The sequence below is a fragment of the Microcebus murinus genome, chromosome 24, assembly GCF_040939455.1.
Source record: "Microcebus murinus isolate Inina chromosome 24, M.murinus_Inina_mat1.0, whole genome shotgun sequence".
NCBI classification, from domain to species: Eukaryota; Metazoa; Chordata; class Mammalia; order Primates; family Cheirogaleidae; genus Microcebus; species Microcebus murinus.
The window spans coordinates 4069748-4087029 of NC_134127.1; the positions used below are offsets into that span (position 1 = coordinate 4069748).

General features: G+C 50.3%; 1 protein-coding gene across 10 annotated transcripts in view; it reads left to right on the forward strand.

Annotated features, from left to right (window-relative positions):
• FGFR1 (fibroblast growth factor receptor 1) overlaps nt 1-17282 on the forward strand; it is a 49529-nt gene that overhangs the window by 17054 nt on the left and 15193 nt on the right. The window lies entirely within an intron of this gene.

Below are 17282 nucleotides of genomic sequence, written 5' to 3' on the forward strand. Positions count from 1 at the left end.
TTTAAACATTCATTCTACTACTTTGCCTCACATTATATGTAGTTTTTAATATATATGTATGCTCCACTAGGATACAATCAGAATATTTTTGTTGCTCTTTTGAAATGTTGGTATTTTGATATATAGTCTGGGTTCATCATAGAAAATTTAGGAAATAACAGACCTGTAAAGAAAAGAAAAATTCTTGGGTGCGGTAGCTCACACTTGTAATCCTAGCACTCTGGGAGGCCAAGGCAGGAGGACAGGAGTTGCTCGAGGTCAGGGGTTCAAGACCAGCCTGAGCAAGAGTGAGACCCCATCTCTACTAAAAAAAAAAGAAAGAAATTAGCCAGACAACTAAAAATATATAGGAAAAACTAGCCGAGCATGGTGGCGCATGCCTGTAGTCCCAGCTACTGGAGAGGCTGAGACAAGAGGATTTCTTGAGCCCAGGAGTTTGAGGTTGCTGTGAGCTAGGCTGATGCCACGGCACTCTAGCCAGGCAACAGAACGAGACTCTGTCTCAAAAAAAATTAACAAACAAAATAAAAAAGAAAGAAAAACTCTTATATTCCCATCATACAAAAATAATCACTGTTCACTGTGTGTCTGTTCTTTGAGACTTTTTTTCTTCCATTTATAGGAACTTGACTTTTCCGAAATGGGATTTAGACTGTATATTCATTTGTAACTTAAGTCTGTATTTATAGCCATTCAGAGAATTTTTTCATCATGCTTAATAGCTTATGTAATATTCCACTGTGTGAGTATGCACAGTTTATTTATTTACTCAACCCTCTACACTGTGGCATTTAGGTTATTTTCAATAGTTTATGCTGCAGTGAACATACTTTTATAAAAAAAATTTGTCCACGTATTCAAGTATAGTTACATTTTTTTTGTTTTGATTACATCACTATTATATCACTATACCAAATTGGCCTCCAGAAAGGTTGAACCAGGAAAAGTCTTTTAAATTAATAATAAATACTGTTTATTGCATCTCCACGCTCTGTGTGCATTGCATTTATCCATGTTTACAACGATACCATGGGCATAGGTTTTATTCCCATAATCAGATGAGTAAACCAGGATTCAGGGATTTAAATAACTCGTCTGAGTTTACAGAGTTGGTGAAGGCAGAGCCAAGATTCACACTCAGTAGGTGTGACTACAGTATTTGTTTTTCCCACTGTATTACGCTACCTCCCTATATCAAATTTGGTTCCCCCAAATTCAGGCAGATCAATTTTTGAATTTAAACATTGCTAATGTAGTCTCCTGGATGTCACAGGAATCTGGCCTCAGCTCCCTTTGCGGGGCAGCATGTACACCTGTGTGACTGGGGCAAGAGCCTCTGGAGACGCTTTCCTTGTGACATTCTGTTCTTTGCTGTGAGGTAGTTACGCGCCAGTCCCAGGTCTGCGAGCTGTCCTGATGACCCGAGGTTCCCCAGCCTAGAATAACCAGTAGAACAAAGCCCCATTGAGACCAGCCTTCCTCCTCTGTAGGCGGAGACCTCCTACTTGGAGAAGGTCTAGGATCAGAGGTCCCCAAAGTGTCAGATCCCACACCTGAGTTTTCTTTGTAGGTCATACTTAGTCGAGAAGGTAGTGGTACAGGTATTGCCTAACACACAGACCTGGCTCCCCTGCTGACACAGCTGGGGTCCAGCCGTGTCTGATGGGTGGAAATGAGCATGTCAGAAGCTTCACAGAGGCTGGGTGGGGCATTAGCATCATTTTGAGGCTACCAGTATATATTTTTTTAAAAAAGGAAGGAATGTAAAAAAAAAGTGAACGTGTTCTGAAATTTTGTTTTCCTTAGTGTTTATATTTAACAAATTAATATTTTAAACAAAATATACATTATAACGTAGTTGGGCTAGTCACAGGATAATTACAAGATTTTTAAAACACATATATTAATCCGCAGCGTACTATCTGTCGTTCCCAGGAGCAGAATGCACATCTGTTGTAAGTTGTTGTTGTTGAGTGTTTTCTTCCACTTCTGTCCGTTGGTTGTTACTTTAGGAGAAATTGTCAGAAGTCACGGAGGCCTCTCTTGAGTGCTTGAATTTGGACTTGAAGCCCAGACAAAGGCCATTCTCCCCCACTCCACCCTGCCCTCACCACTGGTTAGGGCCAGCCCTGGCTGGTGTCACTCGTATAATACAAACGCAAATACAGTAAATGACTCATAAAGATCATGTCAAATAAGGACGTGAAACCCAGGTTATGAAGACATCAAGAGAGCACAGGTGATGGCTTCTTCCCCAAAGTGAAGGTGACGGATTAACTATCATTTGTGAACAACATATATATATGTATATGTCCACACACATTATACATATAAATAAATAGTATATGTTACATGCTTAGTTAATACTTTTTTTTTTGAGACAGAGTCTCACTCTGTTGCCCAGGCTAGAGTGAGTGCCATGGTGTCAGCCTAGCTCACAGCAACCTCAAACTCCTGGGCTCAAGTGATCCTTCTGCCTCAGCCTCCCGAGTAGCTGGGCCACCATGCCTGGCTAATTTTTTCTATATATTTTTAGTTGGCCAATCAATTTCTTTCTATTTTTAGTAGAGACAGGGTCTCGCTCTTGCTCAGGCTGGTCTCGAACTCCTCAGCTCAAACGATCCACCCGCCTCAGCCTCCCAGAGTGCTAGGATTACAGGCGTGAGCCACTGCACCTGGCCCTTAGTTAATACTTTTTAAATAAATAGTGCACAGGTAAGTAACAATCCATTTTCTTTTTTAAGAAAGATGCCTAAATTTTCTAGCTTTAAGAAGAAAAAGCTGGAAATAGAATCTTTTTACAATAGGAAGGTAAGGAAAATAGGTGAGAAAGTTATCACCACATATTGAACATCTAACGCGCCAGTCCTCAGATTTTCACCGCTCGGCATTGCTAGAGAGTGTATTAAAACACGTTGCTGTTCTCAGAGCGCTTGGTTCTGAAGCAAGATCCACGCTTGATAGTTCTAACAAGTTCCGGGGGTTGTTGGTGCTGTGGGCTGGGGACCACACTTTGAGAATCTCTGATATCAATTAATTCTCATCCCAAATAAACGTCTATGAGGTATTATCATTTCCATTCACCAACGTAGAAAACTGGCTACACTGGTAAAACAAACAAACTTGCCAAGGTGAAGCAGCCAATGCATGGTGGAGCTCAGAGAGGGTGTATCTGGTACCAGTTCCCACAGCTCTAACCCTGTGCTGGGGGTGGTGAGGAAGATGGAATGTCAGGGGTCCTGGAGGAGAAGTCCTGGGAGGTGGGCTGAGTCTGGGGGAGGGGAGGAAGGCTGGGAATAGGGAAGTGATCTGGAAACTTCCCTAGGAAGGAAGGAGACCTTCCTGGAACGCCCTCCTGCTTTGCTGACTTGCAGGTCCTTGTCACCGCCTTGGGCGAGCTGCTTTGACTCTGCAGCCACTTAGAAGAAGAGTCCTTTTACATTCAGAAATCTCTGCTCCTTTATTGTTAAATTTAGGGTTTACCTTTGGAATTAAGGTTTATTTTCCTTAGGTTTTAGGAATTAGCTTTTGAACCTTAGAAGAGTCAGGTTCCCTTACTAACTGCTGAATGAAGTTCTGCCTTTGGCATTCAAAACTTTCCTCGTTGTTACTGTATTGAAAAAAGAGACTATTAATGCCTGTGGCCACCACAGTTGCATTGGAAGGGGCATAATTTGAGCCTTTGCTACCCCTCAACTCCCAGTGCATTTTTAAATTCTATTTGCGTAGCTGTTCTTGTGGGGTAATATGTGATGAGCATCAAAAAATGACACTAAAGCGAATCCTTCAAGAACAACTGGGCTTTCTGCCAGTCCCAGGCTCTGGGCTGTGGCTTCTTCTGGCAAGAGGAGAGAGAAGGGATGGAGCTGAGAAGCGTTCATTGAAGATGCTGGAGATGGGATCTCTGTGATCAAAACAGAAGCCCCCTTTTCTGAGGGACAGTTAAATTGAGGGCTCTTCACTTCCCTCATGTCAGAGGGAGCTCTGTGCTCTTGGGGGGCGGGGCAGGAAGGGATATCAGCATGATGGCAGAGGACCCACTTGAAACACAGGACTTTGGTTATGGCTGGAAGGGACCTGGAGTGTGTCACATCAGTCAGCCTTCCCGTTTCACAGTGGAGGAAACTGAGGCCCAAGAGGGGAGGTGACTTGCCCAAGGTCACGCTGTTAGTAGTTTCTACTCAGATGCTCTCTCTGCTGCACCCAGCCAGTGACAGCCACCTGTGGCTCAAGCCCAGATTGGAAAAACTAAATGGTTTTTACAGGGACCTCAAACTAGGCTCTTTCTTCCCTTAGGACATCTAGAATGTTGACATTGCTGAGAATAGGACTTTTCTTCCCCCAGGGTTCTGGTTGGGCTGGATCTCCAGGTCCTCAGAGCAGAGGAAGTGTAGACACTGGGCTCTAGCTTCCCTCTTCCACCTGCTCCATACCTGGGAGCCACACCATCTCAGGCAGAAAAATACCTCAACCATGTTTTTGGTTCCTTAAAACTGAGAGTACCAAATGCTCACCTTTCATGCTGTGTGCATGGAAGAGGTAGCGTCTAAAGGATAAATACTTGTGTGTGGATGGATGGCATATACATGAAGCGATTTCTGGGTCCTCCTTGCTATCCTGGAAATCTGTGGCACTGCTCCCAGATTTCTAGATTTCATGAGCCAGTAAAATTTCCCTCCAATTTTTGGAACCCACTTAGAATCATCAACTTATTTTGCCAAGGAAGGACATTTTTAATGAACTAACACTGCCTATGACCAGCACCATTTAATTTTTTTATTGTGGTGAAATACACATGACATAAAATTGCCCATTGTAACTATTTTTATGTTTTAGTTTTTTTAAAGTAATGTTTACATTTATAATTGACACTGTCGAATACATATTTATGGGGCACAGTGTGATGTTCCAGTGCATGTGTACATTGTATTTAATATAATGATCAAATCAGGATAATTATATCCATCACTTTAAACATTTATCATTTCTTCGTGGCGTATTTTAGCCATTTTAAAGTGTGCGGTTCTGTGGCATTAAGTTCACATTGTTGTACAGCCACCACCCGTCCACTTCCAAAGCTGCCTCTGCCTTCCTTGACTGACACCCTGGTCATTAATTGCTAACTCCCGGTGGGTTCTCTCCTCCCCCAGCCCCTTGGCAACCACCATTCTACACCTTTTTCATTTTAAAAGGATGCTTTATTGTCTTTGTTCTCCTAATGTGACACTATAAGGGCATTTCTTCTTGTTGGAAAAAAGGTAACTTTAAGAAGAGCCCATTCCTTTCTGCACTCTGGAGTGGGTGGTGACCCAGCCCCCGCATTGCAGCAGAGAGCCAGGCAGGGAGGGAGGGAGGGTGGCAGGCACTTGGGGTGCCAAGAGCCCCGGGGAATAGTGCTCTCAAACACCCATTGTGGTGGTAGGGGGGGGGCTAGAGGCACATTCTGAAACAGCTGAGGCCTCTGCTAATACATCTGCAGGTTTAAGGAGCGGCAACTTTTTCCTGCCCAGCTGCTGGAGTTTCCTTCCCCAAACAATTTCTGCTGAGCCTGGGGGAGGGGAGGCTTTCCAAGAGAGGCCCGGGCCAGAGGAGGGCCCGGGCTGGGAGGGGTGGGGGAGGGCGGTACATTCTTTTCTTTAAGGAACCTGACCGGACTTTAAGGTCAGAGCACAGTGGAGAGTGGGAGCTCCAGAGTTACCTCTTCCCCATCGATTCATTCATCTCGCTCGCCACCCTCCCCCACTCTTAATGATCTTTCCATTACAGAACCCAGACCAGGAAGTGCATGACAGGTCGCAGCTGCAGACACATGGCTGGGAGGCCTGGGCTCGGGGCCAGTGGTGGGAGGGTCCCAGCTCCCCTGCAGCAGCGGGACCCGTGCACACAGGCACACGCGCGTGCACACACCACTTTAGCCAGCGACTTAGCGGGAGGTGTTCTTACTTGTGCATTGTAATGGTTGGTGACCAGTTGTACTTTTGAATTTAGGATGGCGGTTTTAATAACAGCTGGAAAAACCCTACACCTAGGTGTCTAGATCCCCCCCCCCAACTTACCATCCACCTAAATGGCCCTTACTAGATGTTGGGTTCCTTTTGGGAACTTTCTGTCATTATACAGAGGCTCCAGGCTCCTTTTCCCCAAATAGGACACACCTAATATGGCCTTAGAAGCTTCCCAGGGTGTCCGGGGAGAGTTGCTGGACATGTCTTAATGCCTCCAAAATAGTACATTTCCCTCTCTATGATTCTATCACATTGCCAGGTTCAAAACGTGTTTTGGGGGTAAGTTCAGATGCTACCTCATGGGCTTTGCAGACACACAGACAGACCTGGGTTCCGGTCATCACGGATGAGTCGAGCCTCCTTCCTTTTTTCAGTCTTCACTGGGAGATGACTTGTTCCCCCGTGCAAGTTGTTCAGGAAATGTTAATTTACCCTAAACTGTGTCCTAGGGGGCAGTTGTCACACAGGAGTTTCTGTCTCCACCGCCAGCTGTGTTGTTGGCTCTCTTCCCTGAATCTGCCAAGGCTGGATTCTTCTGGTGCCAAATGCGAACCGGTGACACAAACTTCTAGGAACTGCGAGCTCAGAGCGCCCTTCCCCGTAGCTGCAGGGCACCCACCTTTGCCTCCTTGGGTGCGGGCGCGAACTTCCCTCTTCCCAGAGCAGTTCTCCCTTCCTGGTGAGACAGGAGGGAGAGAAGCACCGTGAGCAGCACCTAGGAGTCTTGTCTCCAGCTGGCTCCATAGTGTGTATCAGTAAACAATCGGGGCGAGGACTTTTGCTGGAGAGAGGAAGGAGGGAAGTTTCTTTTAAAACAGCTGTTGGGCGCATTCCTTTGTTAATCACTTAATTGCAGCCCCCATCCATCGCGAGAGTTGGGCGCCGGCGCCCCCAGGGGGGAAGGTAGACCGTCCCTAGGGGAAGACGGTGCAGGCTCGCTGGGGGGGCGTCAGGTGAACCCGGTCCCTGAAGTTTGAACCCCAAACTCGATTCTGACGCCACACCGCCCCTGGCGACACTCAGGCTCCCTGCGTTTTAAGGCGAGCGCGGCTCTGCCTGCCTCCCCTCTGCTCAGAAGGAGGGGAGCTGTTTTTGGGGGGTCGCCGGGTGGGCGCGGGCCCGGGCGCGGCTCCGGCCGGGCGCAGGGCGGCTCTGCGCTAAATTACAGTGACGAGGTGGGACACACAAAAGACCGAAATCTTTTTTTTTTTTTTTAATAAAAACAAAACTCCCGGCCCCAAGCCCCTGGGCTGCTGAATGGCCGCGGCTTCCTGTCAGGATTAGCCGCGCGGCCTGGGCATGTGGGCTCTGCCTTTCTCCTCAGGAAATACCTCCGGTAAGCCCCGGTGCGGTCCCCATGGCAACGCGCGAGGGGACCTGCTGGCGGCGGCCTTTCAGCCGCCATTGTTCCCCGGCCCCTTTGTTGTGAGCTTTATTGCTGCCCCTCTGGCAAACACAGCAGTTTGCACCGTTTTGTCAGGCTGAATGTGGAGTTTTTACATTTTAATGGGCTCTTCTGGCAGTGGTCCATTTGCATGCAAAATGTTCCTTCTAACTCTTTTCTCTTTTTCTATTAAAAAAAAAAAAAAAGCCCTACTCCAAATCCCCGGGGTCGGGACTGGTGCCGGCCGCCAGATCTGGGTGTCGGGGCCGCTAATTGATTTGGAGCTCCTGGCTCTCCCTAGTACCTGTGCGCCCCGATTCTGCCTCTCCTCACCGCGTGGGGACTCCGGAGCTCAGGCGTTTGGGGCTCCCTCCCTCCGCCCAGGCCCTCGGTGGGATCCTCGGCTCTGGCCTGGTCTCGCCTGACGGGGAAAGTAAGTTTTCGGTTCCATTTCAAAGCCAAAATAACGTAATAAAACCCTCTGCAGAGGCCCCTGGGCCCCGCTGGGCTGCTCTGTGCTCCTTTTAAGTTGCTTTCAAAGCCACCCTGAGTTCCTCCCCCACCCGCAGTCGCCCCCTCCTTTACCTCTGGGGGGTTTGTGCCAAGACTGTAAACATTGCTAGACCACCAGCCCCCGTGTTGCTGGAGAGGACGGCCTTTCTCCCCTATTTTTCTCATCTCAAAACCCAAAAGGTGGAAAAAGGGAGAAAAATGGGATGGGGATGAACAGAAACATCGCCCTAATGAAGGGTGCCTGGGCTTTGTTCGGGCTGGTTCTTCTCTCCCCGAGGCCTGGGCATATAGAATGCAGGGCGGGCAAGACGTGGACTCACGGACCAGGCCAAAGATGAGTAAGTGCAAGATAAAGCCATGACAATTTTCAAGTCCTAGGGGAAGGCGCATCTAGAATGAGGGAAGGATGTAGTTGTGGGTTCCAAGGTCTAAAGAAGGGATGGAGAGGGACGATCAACTAACTGCTGGAGAAGGGAGAGTGGCATTTTGGGAGAAGCAGCAGCGGCCTGGGTGAGGGAAGCAAAGTCCGAGGGGCAGTGAGGATACTGGCTTGGCTAGAGAGGCAGAACCCCCGGGGACGGGCAGACAAGGCAGCTGCAGATTCCGGAGGAGGAGGACAAAGTATGCTCTCCGGAGTGGGGACAGGAGGTAGCTGCAGTGGGGCCTGAGAGCTGAGGCCCCTCTGAGGAAGTGTGATCGGAGGGGAGGGTGCCCCTCGGCCTAAAGTTCTTAATCTTCTCCCTGGGTCATCAGAGGTCATCAGCTGTACGCTGTGATCAGGGGTGAGGGGCTTGAGAAGAGAGAAGGTGTCAGGTGACTGGTTGGGGATTGAGGCTAGGACAGTGGGAAGGAGGGGCGGGCTCAGGGCACCTCTCCCTGTCCGGCAAGCTGTGACAGCGCCTGTCTGAACTGAACAACACTGGGAGAGAAGCCAGATGCCATGGAGAGGGGCCCAGGACATTGCAGACAGACCCAGGCTCTAGAGATGGTCCTTACCCCATCTCGGTGATTTTGGGAAAAATCTCTCAAGCTCCGTGTTCTCGTGTTTAACGAGAATGAACATGAGCGTGAACACGAGCAAACACGCCTTGTGAAGTATGGAGTGCAGTGCCCAGATGGGCCATTATTATTGGTCCTGACTCCTGAGTCTGCCAGGATCACAGCGTAGCACACATCCCCGTTTTCCCCCTGCCAAAGGTGGACGGCCGTATGTGCTGGTTTTGTTTTTGTTTTTGTTTTGAGACAGAGTCTTTACTCTGTTGCCCGGGCTAGAGTGCCATGGCATCAACCTAGCTGACAGCAACTTCAAACTCCTGGGCTCAAGCGATCCTCCTGCCTCAGCCTCCCGAGTAGCTGGGACTACAGGCATGCACTACCATGCCCGGCTAATTTTTTTTGAGACAGAGTCTCACTCTGTTGTCCGGACTAGAGTGCCGTGGCGTCAACCTAGCTCACAGCAACCTCAATCTCCTGGGCTCAAGCGATCCTCCTGCCTCGGCCTCCCAAGTAGCTGGAACTACAGGCACATGCTACCGCACCCGGCTAATTTTTTCTATTTTCAGTTGTTTGGCTAATTTATTTCTATTTATAGTAGAGACAGGCTCTAGCTCTTGCTCAGGCTGGTCTCTAACTCCTGACCTTGAGCAGTCAGCCTTCCTTGGCCTCCCAGAGTGCTGGGATTATAGGTGTGAGCCACTGAGCCTGCCTGCTGGTCTTGAAGGGCAGGGGAGCTGGAGCAGGAAAGTGCATTTTCTGAGTTAAAAGCACTCAGTTATAGGGTGGTGGCTGTGATATGGTGGCTATGGGATTGAGGAAGTGAGGGAGGAAGATAAGGCCAAAGCTACCAACTCCAGAATCCCACATGAGGAAGGAGGCCTGGGGGTGCCGTCAGACCTGAACTGAGACACCGGCTTCCTCCCTCTTGGGAAGTGGAGGTCTGCACAGACACGGGGGTACAGACGCTGCCTTGCAAGGAGGGAGAGTTGGGCTGTGGTGTGCGTGGATTCTGGGGACCTAGGCTACCCCGGCAGGGTGGAATCCAGCTCTGCCACTTAACTGCTCCCTACGTGGCCCTGTCGGACAGATACGGAACCTCTCTGCGCCTCAGTTTCCCCCTGTGAAATGTGGGTGTTGACAATACCTACTTCACAGGGTTGTTGTGGGGACTTAATGAGTTAACACGTGCAGAGAATGGCACTTAGCACGTCTTAAGCTTCTGCATCCATAGGATAGAGATGATAATAGTATGAAATGGGGCGGTCTGTGTTGAAAGCTTCGCGTAGCATATGGGAAATGGTAAACACACTGTAACTATCCTGGCCCGTAGTACCGTGTTTCCCTGAAAATAAGGCAGGGTCTTATATTTATTTTTCCTCAAGAAGACACCCTAGGGCTTATTTTCTGGGAATGTGTTATTTTTTTAAGTACGGGACAACAATCTGCATTTATTCAAATATAGTGAAGTCATTGTCTTCTGGAACATCATCATAACTCTCCAAACCCCGAATTCCATCCTGAATTTCTTGCGACTCTATTTCCTTTAGAACCATTGGCCCCAGTCTCTCATGTTGAGCAATAGAGCTCTCATGGGGCAGATGAGAAGGACTGCTCATCTTCTTTACCGCTGCTCCGCGACGAAATAAATGCATGGGTTGTGCAGATACGCTGCATAGCCACGCCCTTCACTAGGTCTTATTTTCAGGGTAGGGTTTATTTTATGGATAGGTCTTATTTTCGGGGAAACATGGTAGTATCGCTGTAACACAGTTGTTTCGGGGTCCACTGATAATACCTGGGAAGGCACCTGGTAAACTGCAAAGTGCTATATGCAAGTAGGTTGTTGTTCTTCCTTGGGTTGATGTTCAGTTGTGAGGTTTGGGGATGGATAACTTCCAGACCAAGTTGGCTGTGGTGGGCCTAGGGCTGGTGCAGTGGTGTTTCAGAATCCATTTTCAGGTATGGTTGTCGGTGGGGCATGAATGGCCTACATTCATAGTTGGGCTGCAGAGAGATGTGGTCCCCGGGACCGCTGTAGTGACTCTGTTGTGTCCCCCACCTTACAAACTGAAATCATTATTTATTTGTTTATTTTTTTGAGACAGAGTCTCACTCTGTTGCCTGGGCTAGAGTGTCGTGGCATCAGCCTAGCTCACAACAACCTCAAACTCCTGGGCTCAAGCGATCCTCCTGCCTCAGCCTCCCGAGTAGCTGGAACTACAGGCATGCGCCACCATGCCCGGCTAATTTTTTTTAGTTGGCCAACTAATTTCTTTCTGTTTATAGTAGAGACGGGGTCTTGATCTTGCTCAGGCTAGTCCCGAACTCCTGAGCTCAAACGATCCCCCTGCCTCGGCGTCCCAGAGTGCTAGGATTACAGGCATGAGCCACCGCGCCCAGGCTGAAATCATTATTTTTGACTACTTTCTACCGTGAACCTCTGTTCCAGGCAGGCCATACAGTCTGGCCTCATCTGCCACTGCCTCTCGGACCAAGCCTGAGCCCTGATCCTTTACCTTTTATAACATAAGGGCCGCGCCGGACCGCCTGTACTTGGTCTCGACGGCCTCTGCCATCTCACGGCGCAGTGCAAAGTGCTCTGTGCAAAGCGAGGTGCTGTGTACGTCCCGTCCCCTGCCAGGGCGAGGCCTGTGCCTTCCGTGCTTTTGTTTAATCCTTGCACGATGACGAGGGCTCACAGAGTCACCTCATGATGGCTATTTTGAAGGAAGTTCTTTGTCCTCTTGGGTTTTCGGGAATGGAGGTCTCATCTTCTTGTGAGAGCGAGAAGGTTTGTACGGGTTCGGGGCCTCCTCGCCGTCTCACACCCCTCCCTTTGTGGTGCCCACGCTGGCAGATGACACAGATTCATAATCAAGAACGTGGATCCAACCTGACGTCCCCGGGCGGAGCCGCCCGCTAGAATAACCCGGGCATTTCTGGCCGGTCCTGCTGTAAGCAAAGTGCCGCACTTGTCGGCATGTTGAGGGTCCCAGATCTTCAGTATCTGGGGGGAGTGGGAAGGGAGAGGGTCCCAGTGGGGTTTCAGTGGCATTAATCGAGTTCCTGAACTTGAAAGTGCCATGAGAAAGTCCCCTTCCCTGCTCTCCCCTTGTGCCTCTGCCCTTTGGGGCTGCTTCCGTGAGGGTGACAAAAAAGTGTGCCCCCCCGCCCCCTCCTGCCTCTGTCAGCCCCTAGCTCCACTGAGGGGAGAGGCCCTTGGAGGAGCAGGTTGGGAGCACTGAATCCAGAGTCCCTCAGTTCACGGCCGCCTGCCCCGTCCCAGGACCCCGCCCCCAGGACTAGAGGCCTCTCTGGTCTCAGAGCCAGCGGCTGAGCAGGGGCCTCTGTTTTCTCCTGTTTCTGGAGAGTTGCCCAGGGCTCTGGAAACGAGGTGAGCGCCTGAGTCCTCTACGGATGTTCAAGTCGGGCCCTGACTAACCCTAACCTTCCCCTCCTGGTGAGGGGACAGGATGTCCCGTTGGCATGGAAGCACACGGCCTGTTTTCCACAGCCGTTACTAGCACATAGCGCCTAGAGCCTGCAACCCTGAACAGCCAGGCGTTTTCCGCCTCGGGCTAGGTCACCATGGAACCCAGATGTCCTCAGCCTCCATCGCCCCCTCATCTCTCGGAAAGCAAGATGCACAGAGCAAGCGCTTTGGTCTGTCGCTCCCCTCACGGCATCCCCATTGTACGTCCTGAGGGCCACCTTTGTGTCTGATTCCAATTAGTCAGGCTCTCCAAGAGTTGGAATGCTGGTTTCAAGTGGCTAAGCCATAAAGTGGCTTTCTTTTTTTTTTTTCTTTGTGGCCAGCCCAATGAAAGTGTCAGTCAGCTCTTTCCTGGCTAAATGACACCTAAAGGACTAGTGTGGCCCGTTGGTCTTGACCAGAGAAAGGCCAGCCCAGGGGAGCAGAGCTGAAGATGCATGCACCTTGCTGATGAGGATGTGAGGGTCGCCGGAAAGACCAAAAGGGAATGGGACGTAGTCACTCGATTGTTGTGGGCAGGGACGCCCTGCAACTCTCACCCTGCAGAGGCCTCCCCAAGGTCAGGGCCACTTGTCGGGGCCATGACGTGGTCGGCAGGGACTAGTAAACACACAAGCGGTTGGTTCCATCATCTCCTGGAAACAAGCGCCATTATCCCTGCTTCGTAAATGGAGAGTCTGACACGCACTCATTGGCACCCTGGCAATGAAAAGAGCCACCGTAAACCAAGGGCCCTAGGTTGATTTTTGGTCCCTCTAAAAACAAACTTTTGCCAGATGCTAAATGCCATATTCAAGACCTATTGAGCTGTTTCTTGCGGGAGAATTGTAGCAGCCAGTTCTGCTCTGAGCTGCTTGCTCATTCTTTGGAGAGGCGAGACGTGGACACTTCTGACTGCTAGGAAAGAGCGTACCTGGCAGGCAGTTCATCTCTCCGTCAGCCAGGAAGGACACGTTGAGGTTGGCATGCCCAGGAAGGACAGTAACCACCATGGCTTCCAGCGCTTTGACAAAACCTCAGGCGCCTCCCGGCCAGGCGTCGTCTGCGGTTTCGTACTGTCAGAGTGTGCATTGTACCCCCGGGGGCTGCAGCTTTGTGTAAGTTTGGCGTGGCTGAACCCAGAAAGACGGCATATGCAGATTTCTACAGAAAGCATGATTCTAGGAAAGATTTTGAGGAGCTGAGGAAGGCTGGCATCTTTCAGAGTGCGAAGTGACTTTGGAATATGAAAGAATTTCTTTGGGTTGATTTACATAGAAGTTTGTCACTGCGCTGTGTTTCTGAGCGATGAATATGTGGGCTAAGGAATGGTCTCTCTTGATAAATTAAGAATTAACAAATACTGAAGACAACGAAAGAAAAGAAATAGTATACCCAAATATCCATTAACTGGTAACTGGAACATGGGTGGTCCACACGATAGAGTGTTATTAGGCTGTTCAAAGGAGTCAAGTACTATTACGTGCTACAGCCTGGCAGAACCCTGACCGTATTATGCTAAGGGACGGAAGCCAGTTACAGAAGACCACATGTTGCATGATTTCCATTGATATGAAATACCCAGCATAGGTAAATCTACAAACAGAAAGCAGGTCAGTGGGTGCCTGGCCTGGGGCGGGGGAGGGGGAGGGCAGTGAGTGAGTGACTGCTGTGGGTATGGGGTATTAAAAATGTTCTGAAGTTACATTGTGGTGACAGTCGCACACTCTGAATATACTAAAAGCCGTGGAATGGTATACTTTGTTTATTTATTTAGAGACTGAGTCTCGCTCTGTTGCCCGGGCTAGAGTGCCGTGGCATCAGCCTAGCTCATAGCAACCTCAAACTTCTGGACTCGAGCGATCCTCCTGTCTCAGCCTCCCGAGTAGCTGGGACTACAGGCATGCACCACCATGCCCGGCTAATTTTTTCTATATATTTTTAGTTGTCCAGCTAATTTCTTTCTTTTTTATTTTTTTATTTTTATTTTTTTAGTAGAGACGGGGTCTCACTCTTGTTCAGGCTAGTCTTGAACTCCTGACCTCAAGCGATCCTCCCGCCTCAGCCTCCCGAAGTGCTAGGATTACAGGCGTGAGCCACCACGCCCGGCCAGAATGGTATATACTTTAAATAGATCAATTGTGTGGTATGTGAATTATCTCTCTGATGTTTTTAAAAAAATACAGGACAGTCCATAATTGAGTGCAAATTTGCGTGGTTCAGACAATAAATTTTTTTTTTTTTTTGAGATAGAGTCTCGCTTCGTTGCCCAGGCTAGAGTGAGTGCCATGGCGTCAGCCTAGCTCACAGCAACCTCAAACTCCTGGGCTCAAGCAATCCTCCTGCCTCAGCCTCCCGAGTAGCTGGGACTACAGGCATGCGCCACCATGCCCGGCTAATTTTTTCTATATATATTAGTTGGCCAATTAATTTGTTTCTATTTATAGTAGAGACGGGGGTCTCGCTCTTGCTCAGGGTGGTTTTGAACTCCTGACCTTGAGCAATCCGCCCGCCTCGGCCTCCTAGAGTGCTAGGATTACAGGCATGAGCCACCACGCCCGGCCCAGACAATAAATATTTTACAGAAAATTAGAGCACAGAATTAGACATAGAATGGTTCCTGGCCATTTTGGATGGTGGACTTTGACTAGTCTGGGGCGGGAGGGCTCTGGAGAGGTGCGGGCGGTCCTCAGTAGAAGCAGGCTCTTTTTGATTTGGGGGATGCGGCCCAATGGGGAGTGGAAGGCCTTGAGAGGGAGAATAGGAGGGATGCCGGGACCGGGGGAAGCGTTGCAGGCTGAGCAGGGATGCGGATTTTATCCCATGCACAGTGTGGGGATCCAGATCAGAATGACGTCCCTGTGCACCAGGGCTTGGGAGTCCGAGCACCAGCCCCGGGGAGGCCATTTAGGAGGTTATCCCTCCATTGTCCCAAGAAAGGGAGGGGACAAAGCGACCAGAGCCACCTTTGCAAGGGAACCCAGGTCTATGATTACTTCAAGAGAAAAGAAAGCGGGTTCTTGGAGGCTTTTTATAGGTCACCTAGAAGAGTTTTGTTTGCACATGCTGGTTGGGAGAGCGGGAGGTTAAGGACCCAGGCTGGAACCAGCCAGGAGCAGGTCTCAGCGTTCCTGTTTTCTCTGGGTAGGGGTGTGCCTGGGGGGTTGTTCTTGCTATGTTTTTGTCTTTGAGAGCTACTTTTTGCCTCTGTGGGACCTGTCGAAATAAGCTTTGTGATGCCGGAGGCTGAGAATCTGAGTGTACTGTTGACCAAGCCCCCGCTCGCTCCTGCAGATCACGAGCTGCAAAATATTTAATCAGTGAGGTCATTTGAGGGAAATGAGATTTGATCAATAGGAGTGTCTGCTGTTTCCCTTAAGGGTCGAGTCTAAAATGCTTTTCTTCTGCCTTCACTTGGCAAAACCACAAGCCATTGGAAATGGAAAGAATAACTTTTTCTGAGACCCACAAAAGCTTATTTTTAATCATCTGTGCGGTCTGCTCACCTTTGTGGTGTCCCTCTTGAGTGGACTCACAAAAATAAATCGGCCTAGTGGTTTCTGAACCCTTTAAAAGAGCACCCCACGTTTCTGCTGTCCCAGTGTGTCACACTAAGCCCTTCCTTGGGTTGCCACGGGCCGGGGCCTGCAGCCTCAGCCCCTCCCAGGAAAACCACTCTGAGTGCCCTGTAAGGTTTCTCGAGGAAACCTGTCGTGCAGTTCAGAAACACGCTCATTAAAATGGGCAGGGCGAAGGAGAAAAGAGTTTAGAAAGGCAACGAAAAGACGGCGTGGCGGTGCCTGTGCCGTGCATTCAGCAAGCATGCACGCAGCAGCTCTTGGTGCTGGGGCTTTGAAGGCACCTGTGACGCATCCCCACGCCCAGGGCTTGGTTGAGAAAGGGGCCTGTCCTTCAGTGTGACAAGTGCATAGGGAGGCCGCCTATCCCAGGCTGGTCCAGGAGGAGCCGCCAGCTAGGCTGAGACTGCGATGAGTGGTGAGAGCCAGGGCCACCGTGAGCCACAGCAGAGGCTGTGGGAGAGCATGTAGTTTCAGAGCTGGCGTCGGGGACCTGCAAGTCCTTCCCGTGAGCTGAGTAGGGTAAGAAAGGAGACCTCCCCAAGGCAGGGGACAGAAGTCAGGGAGCTCGAGAGGCACCACGTGCTTTCTGCTGGTGGAGGAAAGTGCCAGGAGGGTGTTTGAACACCCTAAAAAGAGATGGAAACTTAATTTTCCCCTCGAGAGTAAAGGGCAGGGGTGTTCAGGAGACGAGTGACAGCCCAGGATGGTGGGCTCAGGTGTGTCAGGGCCCAGGCCCCGGACATGTGCACGAGGCGCTGGTTAGGGGAGGAAGGGGTGCTCTCCACAGCACTGGACCTTGTGCACCGTGGGCGCCCTGGGCAGGTCCAGCCCTGCCACCCGGGGACCGGGAAATGACAGGGGTGGGGGACGTGAGAGGGTGCGCCGGGGCAGAGGGATGAGGAGAAAGGAGCTTTGTGTGCAACTGCTGCTGCTGCCAGCGCAAGTGTGGGCTTCGTGGCAGCTGCGGTCTCTGGTCCTAATATAGTCAACAGCTCCAAATCCTCTGGCCCGACACCTGTTAGCGAGAGACTCCCCCGAGCTGACCTCTTCCCGGGCTGTCCCTCCCATACGTGCATCTGCTCACGGTGGGGCCAGGCCCCCACACTTGCCGATCACGTGACACCCCCACCATCCCTTGGCTGGCGAATTGCCCTCTCTGGACGTGGGCGGGGACTGCTGGGTTTTTGAGGGGTGAGGTTTGTTCAGCTGGTCCTAGGGAGAGGGCTGAGGCTGAGCTAGCCAGAGGAAACTAGAGTGTCCCTCTAGGAAGTGGCCATTCCTGGCAAAGAACCTAACGTGGGAAGGGGACGCTCCGGACACAAAGAAGTCCT